Source organism: Lagenorhynchus albirostris, chromosome 12, assembly GCF_949774975.1.
Source record: "Lagenorhynchus albirostris chromosome 12, mLagAlb1.1, whole genome shotgun sequence".
Taxonomy (NCBI): domain Eukaryota; kingdom Metazoa; phylum Chordata; class Mammalia; order Artiodactyla; family Delphinidae; genus Lagenorhynchus; species Lagenorhynchus albirostris.
The window spans coordinates 2,400,331-2,417,776 of NC_083106.1; positions in this window are offsets into that span (position 1 = coordinate 2,400,331).

Below are 17,446 nucleotides of genomic sequence, written 5' to 3' on the forward strand. Positions count from 1 at the left end.
GCTTGCACAGCTGGAGTGACCCGGTCCCCACCTGTGCTGCCCTCTTGGTTACTGGGGTACCTTCGGGCCCCACCACGAGATGTGAGCTCTTCCTGCTGCCGCGGTGTCCTGACAGCTGCTTGGACATGGTAGGTACTTAGTAAATGTTTACCCAGAATTGGGGAGAGACAGTCAGCAATGGATCAAAGATGACCATGTTCATCAGTGGCCACTTAGTGGCTGAAAATAGAACATTCACCCAATCACCAACATGTTCCCCCTATTCAGATGTATGGTACCCCATTCATCAGAGACTTGAATGTCACCTGAATTGTTTTTCTGTTTTAGAGCAGACTAGAAACAGCCACAGCAAGAAATATTTGAGTGGCCCCATCCAGGGCGCTAGGTGTCTCCCTCCCGGGTAGGCAGCTCTATTTAAATCCATGAATATCATTTTTTTTTTAAACAAATTTATTATTTATTTATTTATTTTTGGCTGAGTTGGGTCTTCGTTGCTGCGTGCGGGCTTTCTCTGGTTGTGGTGAGCGGGGGCTACTCTTCCTTGTGGTGTGCAGGCTTCTCATTGCGGTGGCTTCTCTTATTGCAGAGCATGGGCTCTAGGCACGTGGGCTCAGTAGTTATGGCGTGTGGGCTCAGTAGTTGTGGTTCCCGGGCTTAGTTGCTCTGCAGCGTGTGGGATCTTCCCGGACCAGGGCTCGAACCCATGTCCCCTGCATTGGTAGGCGGATTCTTAACCACTGCGCTGCTAGGGTAGCCGCATGAATATAATTCAATGTTGCTATAACTGAGGGTCTAATCTATGGCAACACCTAGAAACCCAGTGGTTTTGGCGATGTGGGGGACAGTGGGGTGCCACTTACTGCTGGTGAAAGAACTGAGGTGTAGAATATTACCCGGCAGGCAGCAACGAAGGAGGATTTACTAGAATTAGGAGAATCTTCCCTTTGAAGTGTCTTAGTGATCCATGAGCACATTTATAGGTATTTCTTTCACATTCATATATCACCATCATAAATATAAACATATGCCTTCATGGCAACATGATATGCACGTATGCTTATCAGTTAGGACACTTACACTTATAAATAACAAAAAAATGGAAGCTTTCTTTAAAATGATGGGAATTAATTGGTTCAAGTAATTGAAAACGCTACCTTCAGGTACAGTTTGATCGGGGGCCCAGCTCCATTACTGCACAGTTGGCTGGGCTCTGTCCTCCTCCACATGGTGGCTTTTCCCTGAGCCTGGCTTCCATGAGGGACAAAACGGCAGCAGCTGTGCCAGGCCTCCAGCCCACCTGGCAGCAGGTTCCAGGTCATTTCCTTTGTAAAGCAAAACAACTCTCTCCTGAACCGAGTCTCCCTAAACTCCTTTTTCTCTTTCATTTCTTCTGTAGAAGACATAGAAGGACAAGTGGTCCCCTTCTTACAGGCACTATTCAGAGCTGGGGGATTCCAGCAGAGAAACCACATTTTATGTTTCGTGCTTAACTGTAATACATAATAAGGGCCTAAAGTCACATATGAGCTATTTTACATGAATGTTCTTATTTGATTCTTGTAACAACCCTGCAGGGTGTAATCCTTGCCATTTTAACTAAGAACAGAGGGAAAAAAACGTAAACCAACTTGCTAAGGACACAGTGACGGTTACTGGCATGAAAAATGCATTGGAACTTTTAGAAATGCCAGCCGAGCACACTCCCGGTACCAGGGCAGATTGCCCATCAAGTTTGTGAAGGGCGGAAATGGGTGACCAGCCTCTGCTCCCAGGCCAGGCTACTCCCTCGCCAGCCCTCCGGTCCTGTTCCCAGGCTGGCGCTGGGGGCACAGGCTCAGCCGGACAACCCGGGCCGATTGCTGGCGCCAGCCTGAAACAGCCTGGCAGAGGTTTGCCTGGCAAAGATGGGTTTCCTGGGCTTCCCTGGTGGCGCAGTGGTTGGGAGTCTGCCTGCCAGTGCGGGTAATGCAGGTTCGAGCCCTGGTCCGGGAGGATCCCGCGTGCCGAGGAGCAGCTGAGCCCGAGCGCCACGGCTGCTGGGCCTGCCTCTGGAGCCCGCGAGACACAACTACTGAAGCCTGTGCACCTGGAGCCTGTGCTCCGCTGCAGGTGAGGCCACCGCAATGAGAGACCCGGGCACCGCAAGGAGGAGTGGCCCCCGCTCACCACAACTAGAGAAAGCCCATGCGCAGCAACAAAAACACAACTCAGCCAAAAATAAATAAATTAAAAAATAATTTAAAAAAAAGATGGGTTTCCTGGGATCAGCAGAGAATCGCAATGCAGGGCCGAGGGCGCGAGCCCGTGCGAGTCCCCGAAGGGCAGCGGACGGAGAGCGTTTGGGAGGAAGAGGAAGTGGTGGGAGGGCCGCAGTCACGGTTCGCATGGTCATTGGCCGAGTCCTTCTCTTCCCGTCGGGCTCCGCCAAGGTCACAGGGCACAAGGCTCCCCCCTCTGGCCGCCCAGCTCTATTTGGTCGGAGTTTCTGTTGAGTTTCTACAGGGGCGTCTCCAACTTTCTTTAACTGTGGGTAGAGGCCCGAGGTGTGGCCTTGCGTGTGTCCCCCTCTCCTTTGGGCCCTGCTGCGCGCAGAGAAGTTTCTGGACTTGGTGGAGGCTGCCCTGGGGCCCGGGGGCCCGCTGGCCGGGGCAGGGCCGTCCAGGTCCCCAGAGGTCGGGGCTCAGCAGAACAACCCTGCTGGGGTTCTGCGGACACAGACCCCCGGACACCTCCTCAAATGGCTCTGTGGACGTCCGGGCAGGGACGTCCGGGCAGGGGACGTCTGGCCACCTGTGTCCCCGGCGGCTCCGATGATGCAGTGACACCGGGGTCGCGTCCTGTCGGAGACAGCAGGCTGCCCTCGGCCCCGCTGCTGGCGGGAGTGCTTTGCATCCGGGGCGACTGGTTTTGTGGTGACGCCTTTTCCCCAAGTTCTTCGCTGGAGCAGAGGATGGCGCTGACTCGGGCCTGCGACGTCCGTTCCGCATGTGTCGCCTGCAGCCAGCACAGCCTCGAGGGCGCTGAGTCTCAGGAGGACTGGGTGGCCTGGGTGCCTCCTTTTTTGTGGGAAGCACGATGACAGGTTCAGTGACACCTTGGGTTCCGGGGACAAGAGCCCTGAAGACGATCTGAGCCTTTTTGGAAGCAAAGCGTTTTCCAGACTGTGTCCTGTCGGCCTCACACCCCAGTCCCGGGTCTCTCACCTCTGAGTTGTACCCAGCCTGGCCAGCTTTGAGGAAGGGCAGCACGACCGTGTCTGTCATCAGAAGATCTGAATGGTAACTTCCCGAGGTTGTGACGGCAGGCGGATGGCAGGTGAGTGTGGCTTGTTACGATAAAATTAGTTGTTGGTTCCTCTTCGCTCGGCTTTGCTGTTGGCATTGCTGTCACTTCCTGGTTTGCAGAAGCGTCTGGGTGAGCAGCCCACGATCCGTGAGCTCTCCTCTACCTTCCTCCCTGGCTGCTGGGATTCACGTCTCACCAGGGACTTTCTGTGGTCGACAGTGTCTCTAGGAAAGAGTCTGCCAGCCTTGTAAATTCCACAGACGGGTCACTCATTCCGCTGAGCTCAGGACGGGTCTGCCCTTGTGTTGTCTTTAATGCTACGGGGAGCCACTGTGCTATCCATCACACTTGGTAACGCAGGGGAACAGGGACATGGATGTTTGAATATGTCGCCGCACTCGGGCCGTAGCCATGAAGTTCAGGCAGTTTACCCTGTATTAAAACAATGAAACTATATCATGAAAAGACAGCCTAGGAGAATTGAAAATTTATTTTGCTTTCCTTTTGGGCTTTGTGGTCAATGTCTTGATCCTCTGTGATGGTTCATTTATTGTGTCAGCTGGGCCGGGCCACAAGGCCTAGATATGTGGTCAGACATTTTTCTGGATATTTCTGCGAGGGTGTTTTTAGATGAGATTTACTTTTAAAGGGGTGGCCTTGGAGTAAAGCAGATGGTGCCCCCACTGCGGGTGGCCCTCAGCCAACTAGCTGAAGGCCTGGATAGAGCAAAGCCTGATTTCCCTGAGCAACAGGGGACTCCGCAGCAGACTTCAGACTTGGACTGCCGGTTTGGGGCTGGCCAGCTTCCATCATCATGGGAGCCAGCCCTTAAACTAAAATCTCTCTCTCTCTTTCTCTACACACACACGCACGCACGCACGCACGCATGCACGCACCCGTTGGTTCTGTGTCTCTGGAGAGCCCTGGCTAATGTATACACTTCGGGTTACGCGTTGCCTGTTTGACACGTGCAAGGCCCCCGCCAGCTGAGCTCCTGGGTCTCCCTCTGAGCTGGTTGTTTGCCGATGTTCTCCTTTGTGGGGCAGATGAAGAGATCATCTCACGCTTTCATGCCGGGCGTCCTGCAGGGTCCCCACCTCCAAGAAAGAATGAGCGTGTGCAGATACAGACTGGGATGCTTAATGCTTTGTGTCAGCTTGACTGGGCTAAGGGTGCCCAGACTCCTGGTTATGTCTGTGAGGGGTTTCCGGAAGAGAAGAGCTTGTGATTCAGTGGCGTGAGGTGGGCCCGGATGAAACAAACAGGTTAAGAAGGGCGAATTCTTCTCCCGCTGAAGCTGGGATGGGCACCTTTTCCTGCCCTTGGGCGTGGGAGCCCCCGGTTCTCAGGCCTTCGACCTCAGCCTGAATCACACCATGGGCTTTCCTGGGTCTCCAGCTTTCTCATGGTCGACTGTGGGACTTCCGGTGTCCCTAACTGCATGAGGCGCTTCCTACAATAAATCCCCTCCTACGTGTATCTCTAGCCTATAAACCTGCAGGTTTCCCTGGGGACCCTAATACACAGATGTTACTACCAACATGAACAGAATAGGTGGAAACAGGCAAAACGTGGAACCAAAGTATGTGGTGACCAGTGGCCCTCCCTCCCGATCCTGCCCCTTAGTCACTCAGGGACACGTGGCCACCTGACACCATATCTCTTCCTCTTTTTAACGAGTTTTAAGTATTCAGGAAAGTTGCAAGAATGGTGCAAAGAACGTTTGCCCCCTGAAGGCTTTGAGAGTGAGTTGCTGCCACGACACACATCATCCCCAAACGTTTACTGTGCGTTTTCTACAAGGAAGGACATTCTCTTCCACACTCACAACCCAGCCGCCTGGATCCAGACAGCGGCCCTGATGCCCCACTGCTGCCCAATCCGCAGACCTCACGCCACCTCCACTGATTGTCCCGACATCACCTTTGGAGCAAAGCATCACCCAGGACCCCCTCCCACACTTAGTGGCCACCGTCCGCTTCAGTCTGGGCCGTTCCCCGGGACTAAGGTGCCTCTCATGGTCTTGGCACCTGGGAACTCACAGGCAGGTATTTGGTAGGCTGTCCCCCGCGTGGCTTCGTCTGACGTTTCCTCGGGTCACGCGTCTTTGTCATGCCTACCGAGTCTCTGCGGGCCCCGCTCAGCGGGCGCCTGGTTCCTACGTGACCCGTCAGGCGGGTGCCTGTCACACCCCCGCAGGTGCCAAGTTCCTTCTTTGTAATTAAAAACTGCTTTGTGTGTGGACAGATTTGGAGTTACGTTAATATCCCGTTTCTTATCATCCTTTCAGTTTAGTAATTGAAGTCACTGTGGACTCAAGGCTCCTGTGTTCCTCCTTGAGTAGCAATCCATTACTTCTGTTATTTGTTCTAATGTGCAGACAGCCCCCAGTTTGGCTGGCGGGAGCCTGTGGGCTGGCCCTGTTCCCTCCACACGTCTTTGTTATCAGCTGAGCATTTCCTGACTTTCTGGTACAACAGTGTGTCTCAAGGTCGTGTCGTACTTTCCAGCGCTGGAACCAGCCTTCTCTCCAAAGAAAAAATACCTTTCTACCATTAACATCTACACATATTTCTGTATTGATCCACGTCTATGGCAAACCATGAGTTCACACCAACACCTCCAATTCCAGTCGAATGCTGGAGAGCTTACGGAGGAGAGGTAGTGAGGGAAGAAGCAGGAGGACCAGGCCTGGGGCAGAAGGAGGCTGGGGCAGGGCAGAGCTGGACCCGGCACTTGAGTGAACGGTTGTCCACTGCAGGGGTTCAGAACCATTCATGGAGCTTGTGGAGTGGAAGGAGGGCGTGTGGCTGTGGCTGGGATGGGTGTCAGGGGCCGCAGCACATTCTGTTGGGAATGACTGAGAGGCTGTGCGAAAGGTCCCTCCGGAAACCCCAGACCGAGAGTCACCAGGATTCCTAGTAGCTTCCTGGACAAAAATTATTTTACCAGAGTGTCCCATCTGTCCTAAGGAAAAGAACGCATGAACTCTGGAGGGAGAAAATGTACATTGGATACGCGTGGAGCTGTGTTTTACATTTCTGTGATGGGTGGTTTGTGGGCTTATTATTTATGGTGATGGACGTTTTCCTAGGGAGGGTCTGTCACCCTGTCCTCTGCAACTCCTGTGCTTCCCACCCAATGTCGTCTTCACTTGTTAGTTCACTTATTCAACAGCAGTTCACAGAGTGCCTGCTGGGGTGAGGGGTGGTGAGCCCCAGGCTGTGGACACATGTGAGCAGGGGAAATGCGGCCCCTCCCTCTTCCTGCCCATCAGAGAAGACGACACTTAAATGCTCCCATGTGAGGTGTGAGGTCAGGGTCGGGAGGCCCTCAGGGGACGTCCCACGTCACAGAGATCTTGCCCAAGTCCCCAAGTATCTCTCTTCTATCTGCTTCCACATTCTGTTTGGTTCCTGCCCTGTGTCTGTGGTTTCCAGAACAGAAAAAAATTCAATCTCTCTCCAAACCTCCGCAAAGACCTTCAGGAGTTTAAGACCACTGGGTGTCCTTGCCCTTCTGCTGTGGACGTTACGTAATGTGTTCTTGCAAGTGTCCAGAGCCGAGTGCTGTCAGCCGTTGCACCTCCATGGAAACCCAGCTCAGCCTTGGGGCCCCTCCCACCACAGCCAAGGCTGGAGCAGAGGGAGGAGGTGGGCCAGGACGAGGAAACACAGAGCCACAGGCTGGACTTCTTAATCTCGGTGCTGGGAATTGTGACCTGAATTTCAAAGCCCACATCTATCGAGTTGGGCTGAGGCTACAATTGCGGTATTTTGCTCCCCAGACAGTCACTGCACCGAATGGCCCTGCACCCTTCTACTGGGTCACGGTCCTGCATGTGCTGTCACTTGCTCGGAGCCACGTGACTGGGTAGACCAGAAGGCCCAGCTGACCCTGAGCTTTACTTCTCCAGCTGGGACTTGCTGGGCAAGTGTTTAGTGACTCTAACATCCTTTTAACATTATAACCCTCAAGGAGTAAGGGAGAGACCAGAAGTGACACACCTTTTCTTCCTTAAATTACATCCCAGCTGAGATGCTCACCTGGGATTTACCCGGCATCCTCTTGCCCCCGGCACTGTAATAGCCGAGCTGCTGGTGTCCATCTCACCGTGTCGGGAGCTGACCAGGGCACTGTCAGCTGGGAGCCATGTCTCGTGGGTGCTTTTTTCCCCGCCGGCTCCTGCGGTCTGCATCTTTTTCTTCTGTGTGGCCTGGCGGCCAGCCGGCCCCTGCTGTCAGCCTTCTGAGCTAAGATCTCCGCTCTGGTTCCTCAGGGACTGACAGCAGGAACCCAAAAGGTCCCTCCAGCAGCAAATCACAGAGGCGTGGGCAGAGCTTTGATTTCACTGTTTCCTCCTGCTGCTACTCACCGGGTGCTCTGAGCGGCTCTCGGGAGGGAGTGGGGCAGGTGTACTCGTGCTCATCCTAAAGGATGTGAAAAACAGCTCCTAGAGGTCATGGCACTCCAGTGTGGGCCCTGGGCCAGCAGCATCTGCACCTCTGGTTAGAAATGCAGAGTCTCGGGCCCTGCCTAGCCCTGCGGGTCAGAGTCTGCATCTTCACAGGGTCCCAGGTGATGACGGTGCTTGGTGAAGGGTGAGAAGCATGGTTTCAGGTGACACACCAGCCAGGGGCCTGGAGCTGGGAGGTCTCGTGGCCTGCGTGACCCTGCCCCGTCCTTCCCACAGGAAGACGAGAAGCTTCCTCTCTGCGCCATGCTGCTTCCGGCCAGGCAGATGTAGGACTGGGCTCTAGATCTAGGGCATGGACCCATGTATATTCACAACCACTGAGACAGCAACCAGAAGGCTGAGTCAAGCCAGGAACACAGACAGGGTCGGGGGCTGGGGGCAGTGAGAACAGCAACAAAACCCATAGGCAGGGGCCTCGGATCATGAGGGTCCAGGAGGGATGCAGAGCCCTGGGTCTGCCTCCCAGCTGCCTACGGTACCTACTGGCTTCCTGACTCACTTTCCTTGCTGTGAAATGGGGCGCGTTAGGGAGTGACAGGTACAAAGGGCTTAGACTGACTCTGGCTCGAGCCGAGGCTTCGCAGTTATCACCCTGGTCCGGGAGGCGGCCCACCCTCCTGCGGGTGGAGGTCCCATCCTCACCCACGCCCCCAGCCTCCTGTCCTCCTGTTCCACGTTGCTGAGGATTCAGCGTTCCCGCTACGTGGCTGCGTTCCAGCGTGGATGTGACTGCCCATCCCCTGTGGTGGAAAGACAGTTGCTGGTTAAACAGCGCTCGGACACCTTTGCATGAAAGGGGGTCACTCCACAACCATTTCCACTCTCCCACAACCCTTGTGAAGCCAGTGGGTGACGTGACCTGTGGCCTCATTTCCAAGGCCAGGGTGATAATGACCTAACATCAGTGGCCTTGCGTCTCACCGAGAGAAAGTTCAGATGGGCAGAGCTCTGTGAACCTGCTGGAGGAACAGTCCATGCAGCCTGACTCGGGCTGGCCCAGAGCCGCCTCTACCCCCAGGATGGCACTGTGATGCCGGGGAGGTGAACAGAGATCGCGGGGCACCGGGCCGTCCACACCAGTGTGCAAACCAGGCTTGTTGAGTTGCAGAGACCCCTGCTCCCACCCATTGCCTGGTGTGTTCTGTACCACTTGGGCGATCTAGCTGCTGTAATAACATACCCAGCGTTTCAGCGGCTCCCCCCTGCAAGTTTAGTTCTCACTCCTGGAGTGTCCAGCACCCATGTTTTACTTGTTGGGCAGATTCCACACGGTGACTCGGGGTCCAGGCTCCTGGTGTGGTGGTTCCGTGGGTCCCCTTTCTCCTTATCGGTGGGCTTCATCTTTTTTTATGCCTTGAACCCTGTGTGGTGGTCTCGTGAATGGGCTTTTTCTCAGAATAGTGTTTTTAAATACATTTTCAAAAGCACATAGGATAGCAAAGTATGTAATATGAAAATGTGATTTCTATTAATACAAAATCATTCATCCTGGTGCAGCTGCGTTTTTTGCCTGCGTTCATAACTGAAGGAGACGCTAAAGATCGGGTAGAGATTAGCAATACAAATGTCATTTTGTCCTGGCGCTCGAGTTCACAGACGCCCTTGAATTCTGACCCAGGTTCAGACCTCCGGGCACGAGTCAGGGAAGAAGAGGCAGCGAAAGCACAGCCACTTCTTATGCCGGTGCTGGAAGGACCCGTCCCTCCCACGCCCACCGGCCAGAGCCAGCGACAGGGCCACGTCCAGCAAGTGGGTGTGGTAAATGCTCTGTCTGACAGTCAGTCTCTCGTTTCAGTGTCTCGTGTCTGTCGTGTCCCGAAACACGGACGTTTAGTGAGGGATCCAGCATACGCCTTCTAAATGCTGGGAGGGAAAATTAACTTGGGGGCCTGCTCAAGTCTGTCCGTAAACCCACCAAAAGCTGTTCCCAGTGAGTGATACCAGGCAGAGGTCCCCCTCAGTTCTGCATGGGGTTCAGCCTTCAGGTGGCACCAGCCAGAGGTGCTGCGGAGTGAAAAAGCCTGCACGTCGTCTCCACCCAGGAAAGACACACCAAGAGATGGTCCTTGTATCCCGCTTCTGAGAGCCCGTGAAACACAGACCGAGGGCCCCGGGGAAGAGAAGGAACGATCGTGGGCCTCTTCAGGACGGCAGCCCCTCTGCACTCCCTCTGCCACGATCTGTCCCTTCTCCCTCTGCACAGGGAGTGAGGCCGGCGCGCACCTTCCAACATTCAGGAGTCACAGGAGAAGAATCAGGCTGGTCCTCGGGGCCTCAGGCCACCTTCCGCCCCGTCACCTGCTCGATAAACACTGTGAGACGTTCCGCTCTGCCTGCAGGGGGAGAGGCTCTTGTCAAAGCGAAGGGGATGCAGAGATGCTGCAGAAACCTGCCCGGGGCTGGGGCTCTCGCTGTTACTCCCTGGTCACTGCCTGCCGAGATGGCAGGCCTGGCAGTTAGCACAGGATAGAGGTGGAGCTGGAGTGACAGGTCTTGCTTGTCTTAATTCCCGAGGCCTGTCATAACAAACTACCACAAACGGGTGGCTGAAAATAACGGACGTTTCTTCTCTCCCAGTCCTGGAGGCCAGAAGTCGAAAACCAAGGTGTGGGCAGAGCCGTGCTCTTTCTGAGGCCATAGGGAGGATGCTTCCTCGCCTCTCCAGGCTGCTGGTTGTGTCTCACTCCAGTCTCTGCCTCTGTCTTCACGTGGCCTCTCCCCTGTGTGTCTGTGTCCAAATTTCTCTCTTCTTGTAAGGTCACCAGTCATTGGATTAGGGCTCACCCTATTCCAATATGACCTCGTCTTATTACATCTGCAAAGACCCTGTTTCCACTTCTGGCTATGAAATGTGTGGGTGCCCCCCCCCAGCACCAAGCGATTCTGCAACACCAGCTGGGTGGCCTACAATTCGATTCAGTTCTGACACCGTCTGCCAGGAGAGAGCACAGACTCCACAGGTGAAGGGCGCAGTCCCTCAAGGCTGCCCTCACGCACCACTTCAGATCCCAGACATGCGTCCAGGCTGTCACCTGTGCTTCTGTACATCAGAGGTTTCCACAGGCTCCTCCTTGAGTTCCACTGACTTGCCTGCTCGACCCTCAGAACTCAGGAAGACGGTTTACTTACTATTGCAGAGCATTGGCTCATTAGAAAGAATTATTCTGTCGCAGGGCCCAGCAGGTGAGAATTAGAGGAACACAAGACTGTAGCCAGCACGCAACTGACGAATCACTGGGTTAACTGCACACAGTGAGCGCACAACACAGGTTAGTCAGAGTAGGGAAAGGGGGAAAAGAGCCACTCCAAGGAGAGGTCGGGGACGAGGCATCTCAGGACGAGCAGTGGCTCCGGTCTGGCAAGGGTCCCATGACAAGCCTGAGGGGTACGTCCCCTCCTCTCCCCCAGGGCCTCCCGTGGAACCTGGACCAGCTCTCGGTGACTGGGGTCGGGTCCTGCAGCCAGGAGCCTCCAGGTCACTGGGCTCAGTGGTCTCCTTTTAAGGCGTGTTACCCCAGGGGAGGGGTCTTGGCTCTACCAGCGGTCTGTCTGTCCCGGTGACGTCCGTTGCCCATCAGACTTCTTGTCTAGAGTAATTTTTCTTAGAATCACTCTAAGACACTCACATCCTACAGCGGCTTTGTCAGAACAGCTAATGTGGAAATTCACGTTGGCCGCTGTGACTCCATTTTGAACTAAACGTGTCTTAAACTAAGTTTCACACAAGATGAGTAGGAATTCTTAACAACGAAGAACGAAGAGCGTTTTTGCTCACCACCCACTTCTACAAGGATGGAGTCGCACCCTGTGGCAGGCTCTGACCCATGTGCCCTCTGAGACGGAGTTAAGAGGGTAACAGGATGCTCTGTGCTGTGGACGAGCAGCCCCTTAGACAGGTGCATGTCTGTCTCAGGAGGAACTCAATGAGCCCAGGTTCTTGTAGCTTCCCAAACACAGAAGAGCACTAAAATCATTAACTTGAGATGTCTCTTCTTTGTGACTAGCAGTAGTCCTTTACCAAGATGTGTGTGCTTGATGTCACACATTCCCCAGACAAAAAGCACCTATAAACTGGCTTCCCCCCTCCTCTTCAGAGCAGCTGCTCAGAGCTACTGGGAGGCCGTCTCCAGGGCTGAAGTCCTCAGTAAGGTCCCCGAATAAAACTGAGAGTCACAACTCCTATGTTGTGTGTTTTTCTTTAAGTTGACAGAATCAAAACACAAAAAGTCTCATCATTATAAGACTATTAAAGGCTACAAATGAGTAGCTGGATGAGGAGGTACACAGGGTAGGGTCCAGGGGCTCCCGAGCACGGAGCCTCTGTGCCCACGGCGGGTGCCTGCACCCCCTCCGGCACGAGGACGTATTTGTGTTCATCAACCTGGAGGCTGCCTGAACCCCGCATCCCATTTTGTTCTTATGGAGGTTTCAGTACGTAGGCCTGACATTAAATCGTTGGCTGTCGTCAGCCTCCAGGCCCCTCCCTTCCCTGGAGATTGGGGGTGGAGCTGAGAGGTCCAGCCCTCTAATCACATGGCTGGTTCTCCTGCCAATCAGCGCCCACCCCTACCTAGGCTTTGCAAAAGTCACCTCATTAATGGGAACTCAGAGGTTTGTTATGAATAACAAAAAAACCCATTTCACCTTTATTATTCTGAAGCTATTTCAGGAAGCAAGGCCTCCGAAAACCAAATATTATGACAAAAGATGCCCCTGATGCTGTAATCACTTAGGAAATTATAAGGTGTTGGGAGCTAGGAGCCTAGAACTGTAGACAAAGACCAGGATCTATATTTATTATATGACAACATTATACCTCCTTCCTCCATCTTCAAATCCTGCCCTGGCCCATCAGGCATTCGCACTGCAGCTCCCCGACTTGTATTTGCCTCCCTCTGGGACTTTTAAAGACTCGTGATTACACTGGGCCCACCTGGGTAATTCAGGGTAATTGCCCTGTTTAAGATGAGTTGGTTAGCAACCTGAATTCCCTTTGCCAAGGGAAGCCGAATAAGCTGGGCTAGGCACAGTTTCCGGGGATTAGCCCTTGGGTGTCTTTAGGGGGCATTTTCTGTCTGCCCGGCCACATCTGCATAGCAATCGTGAGATTTACCGTCTTGTTTGTATCAGTCGTTGCTTCCTTTTTATTGCCGAGCAGTATTTCACTGTATCAGAACAGTTTATTTCTCCATTCTGTTGATGGACAGTGGGGATTTTCCCCATTTTTGGCTACTACGAATAAAGCCATTTTGATTATTGTTGTTCAGACCTTTTGATGGGCATATATGTTGCTTCTCTTGGGTAATTACCTAGTATTGGAACTGCTGGGTCAGAGAATAGGTATCTGTTTAATTTTTGAAAACTGCAAGCCTTTTCCCAAAGTGGTTATGTCATTTTATACTCGCGCCAACAATGTGTAAGAGTTCCGGTTGCACCACGTTCTTGCGAACATTTGGTGGCACTGCTGTTTTTATTCTTTATTTTATATATATATATATTTTTTAACATCTTTATTGGAGTATAATTGCTTTACAGTGTTATGTTAGTTTCGGCTGTATAACAAAGTGAATCCGCTATATGCATACATATATCCCGTATCCCCGCCCTCTTGCGTCTCCCTCCCACCCTCCCTATCCCATCCCTCTAGGTGGTCACAAAGCACCGAGCTGATCTCCCTGTGCTATGCGGCTGCTTCCCACTAGCTAGCTGTTTTACATTTGGTAGTGTATATATGTCCATGCCTCTCTCTCACTTCGTCCCAGCTTACCCTTCCCCCTCCCTGTGTCCTCAAGTCCATTCTCTACATCTGTGTCTTTATTCCTGTCCTGCCCCTAGGTTCTTCAGAACCACTTGTTTTTAGATTCCATATATATGTGTTAGCATATGGTATTTGTTTTTCTCTTTCTGACTTACTTCACTCTGTATGACAGACTCTAGGTCCATCCACCTCACTACAAATAACTCAGTTTTGTTTCTTTTTATGGCTGAGTAGTATTCCATTGTATACATGTGCCACATCTTCTTTATCCATTCATCTGTCAATGGGCATTTAGGTTGCTTCCATGTCATGGCTATTGTAAATAGTGGTGCAGTGAACACTGTGGTACATGACTCTTTTTGAATTGTGGTTTTCTCAGGGTATATGCCCTGGGATTGCTGGGTCATATGGTAGTTCTATTTTTAGTTTTTCAACGAACCTCCATACTGTTTTCCATAGTGGCTGTATCAATGGACATTACCACCAACAGTGCGAGAGGGTTCACTTTTCTCCACACCCTCTCCAGCATTTATTGTTTGTAGATTTTTTGATGATGGCCATTCTGACGGGTGTGAGGTGATACCTCATTGTGGTTTTGATTTGCATTTCTCTAATGATTAGTGATATTGAACATCCTTTCATGTGTTTGTTGGCAATCTATATATCTTCTTTGGAGAAATATCTGTTTAGGTCTTCTGCCCATTTTTGGATTGGGTTGTTTGTTTTTTTGATATTGAGCTACATGAGCTGCTTGTATATTTTGGAGATTAATCCTTTGTCAGTTGCTTGGTTTGCAAATATTTTCTCCCATTCTGAGGGTTGTCTTTTCACCTTGTTTGTGGTTTCCTTTGCTGTACAAAATCTTTTAAGTTTCATTAGGTCCCGTTTGTTTATTTTTGTTTTTATTTCCATTTCTCTAGGAGGTGGGTCAAAAAGGATCTTGCTGTGATGTATGTCATAGAGTGTTCTGCCTATGTTTTCCTCTAAGAGTTTTATAGTGTCCAGTCTTACATTTAGGTCTTTAATCCATTTTGAGTTATTTTTGTGTATGGTATTAGAGAGTGTTCTAATTTAATTCTTTTACATGTAGCTGTCCAGTTTTCCCAGCACCACTTATTGAAGAGACTGTCTTTTCTCCATTGTATATTCTTGCCTCCTTTATCAAAAATAAGGTGACCATAGGTGCGTGGGTTTATCTCTGGGCTTTCTGTCCTGTTCCATTGATCTATGTTTCTGTTTCTGTGCCAGTACCATACTGTCTGGATTACTGTAGCTTTGTAGTATAGTCTGAAGTCTGGGATCCTGATTCCTCCAGCTCTGTTTTTCTTTCTCAATATTGTTTTGGCTATTTGGGGTCTTTTGTGTTTCCATACATATTGGCACTGCCCTTTTTAACTGTAGGAATTCTAGTAGGTAGGTGGTAGTACCTCGTGTGGTTTTAATTTGCGTTCCTCTGGTGACAAATCATGTTAAGCTATTTTTCATGTGCATATTGGCTATGTCTGTATCTTCTTTTGAGAAGTGTCTAATCAAATCTCGTGTCCATTTCAGGGGATTGTTTGTGTTTTTATTATTGTGGTGTAGAAGTTCTTTACGTGTCGTGCACACCAGTTCTTAGTCAGATATAGGTTTTGTAATTTTTTGAAGTTGTAGCTCGCCTAGTTATTTCCTTGATGATATAGTTTTTGTTTTGTTTTCTGTTTTTGTTTTTTTGACAGTGTCACACAGCACGTGGGATCTTAATTCCCTGACCAGGGATTGATTCTGCGCCCCCTGCATTGGAAGCGCAGGATCTTAACCACTGGACTGCCAGGGAAGTCCCTCCTTGACGATATGTTTTGATGAGAAGTTTTTATTTGAATAAAATCTAATTTTTTCTCTCATGGTACTTCCCTCTGTGATCTATCTAAGAAATATTTGACTATTCTTAAGTCACAAAGGTTTCTTCTTACATTTTCTTTGGAAAGTTTTGTGGCTTTAACTGTGATCAAATGCAAGTCACTTTTTGTGTAGAGTATGAGGAGTCAAGATTCCTTTTCTTACCACATGGTTATACAGTCATTCCTTTCCTCATTATTGTTTTGGCGTTTTTATTGAAAATCATGTGACTGCATAAATAGGGGTCTGTTATTAGGGTCTCCATTATACTCCCTCTATTTGTCAGTACTTCTGCTGAATCATACTGGATCCTACTGGCTTGATTCCTGTAGCTTTTGACAAATCCTGAAGTCAGGTAGTTCAAGTTCTCCAACTTGGTTTTCCTCTTAAGGGATTTCTTTGGATATTCTAGGTTCTTTGAATTTCCATATAAACTTTAGAATCCGCTTGCCAATTTTTATTTTAAAAATCTGCTGAGATTTTGATTGCGATTGAGTCATTGGGTTGAATGTATAGATCAGTTTGAGAAGAGTTGACATCTTAACAGTACTGAGTGTTCCAATCAATGACTATGATGTATCTCTCCATTCCTTAGAATTTCTTTAATTGCTCTTGAAAATATTCTGTAGTTTTCAGTGTAGAGATCTTGTGCATCTTTTGTTGAATTTATTCTTAAATATTTTATTTTTTGATGGTATTTTAAATGTACTTGTTTTAAATTTAATTTTCCATTTATTTGATATTAATACATTAAAATATGAATTTTGTTTTTTAACCTGATTACCTAGCACTATTTTTTTTTATTTTGGATAATAATTTTTTTTTAACATCTTTATTGGGGTATAATTGCTTTACAATGGTGTGTTAGTTTCTGCTTTATAACAAAGTGAATCAGTTATACATATACATATGTTCCCATATCTCTTCCCTCTTGCATCTCCCTCCCTCCCACCCTCCCTATCCCACCCCTCCAGGCAGTCACAAAGCACCGAGCCGATATCCCTGTGCCATGCGGCTGCTTCCTACTAGCTATCTACCTTACGTTTGTTAGTGTATATATGTCCATGACTCTCTCTTGCCCTGTCACAGCTCACCCTTCCCCCTCCCCATATCCTCAAGTCCGTTCTCCAGTAGGTCTGTGTCTTTATTCCTGTCTTACCCCTAGGTTCTTCATGACACTTTTTTTTCTTAAATTCCATATATATGTGTTAGCATACGGTATTTGTCTTTTTCTTTCTGACTTACTTCACTCTGTATGACAGACTCTAGTTCTATCCACCTCATTACAAATAGCTCAATTTCGTTTCTGAGTAATGGCTGAGTAATATTCCATTGTATATATGTGCCACATCTTCTTTATCCATTCATCCGATGATGGGCACTTAGGTTGTTTCCATCTCCTAGCACTATTTTATATTCACTTATTAGTTATAGTAATTATTTCATAGATTCTTTAGGATTTTCTATATATAGAGCATTTTATTAATAATATCCTTTTCTGTGAGATATATCTATTTATCTATCTATCTATCTATATATATATACACATACATACATACATATATATATTCTTTTTCAGGTTCTTTTCCCTTATAGGTTATTACAAAATATTGAGTATAGTTCCCTGTGCTATATAATAGGTCCTTGTTGGGTGTCTGTTTTATACACAGCAGTGTGTATATGTTAATCCCAAACTCCTAATTTATCACTCCCCCCCCTTCCCCTTTGGTAACCATAAGTGTGTTTTCTATGCTTTCTATTTCTGTTTTGTAAATAAGTTCTTTTGTATCATTTTTTCAGATTCTACATATAAGTGACATTATGTGATGTTGTTCTCTGGCTTCCTTCACTCAGTATGAGAATCTCTAGGTCCATCCATGCTGCTGCAAGTGGCATCATCTCATTCTTTTTAAAGGCTGAGTATATATATATATCCCCCACATTCATTGGTTTTATTTTATTTTGTTTATTATTTTTGGCTGTGCCATGTGGCTTGTGGGATCTTAGCTCACCGACCAGGGATCGAACCCATTCACCTTGCAGTGAAA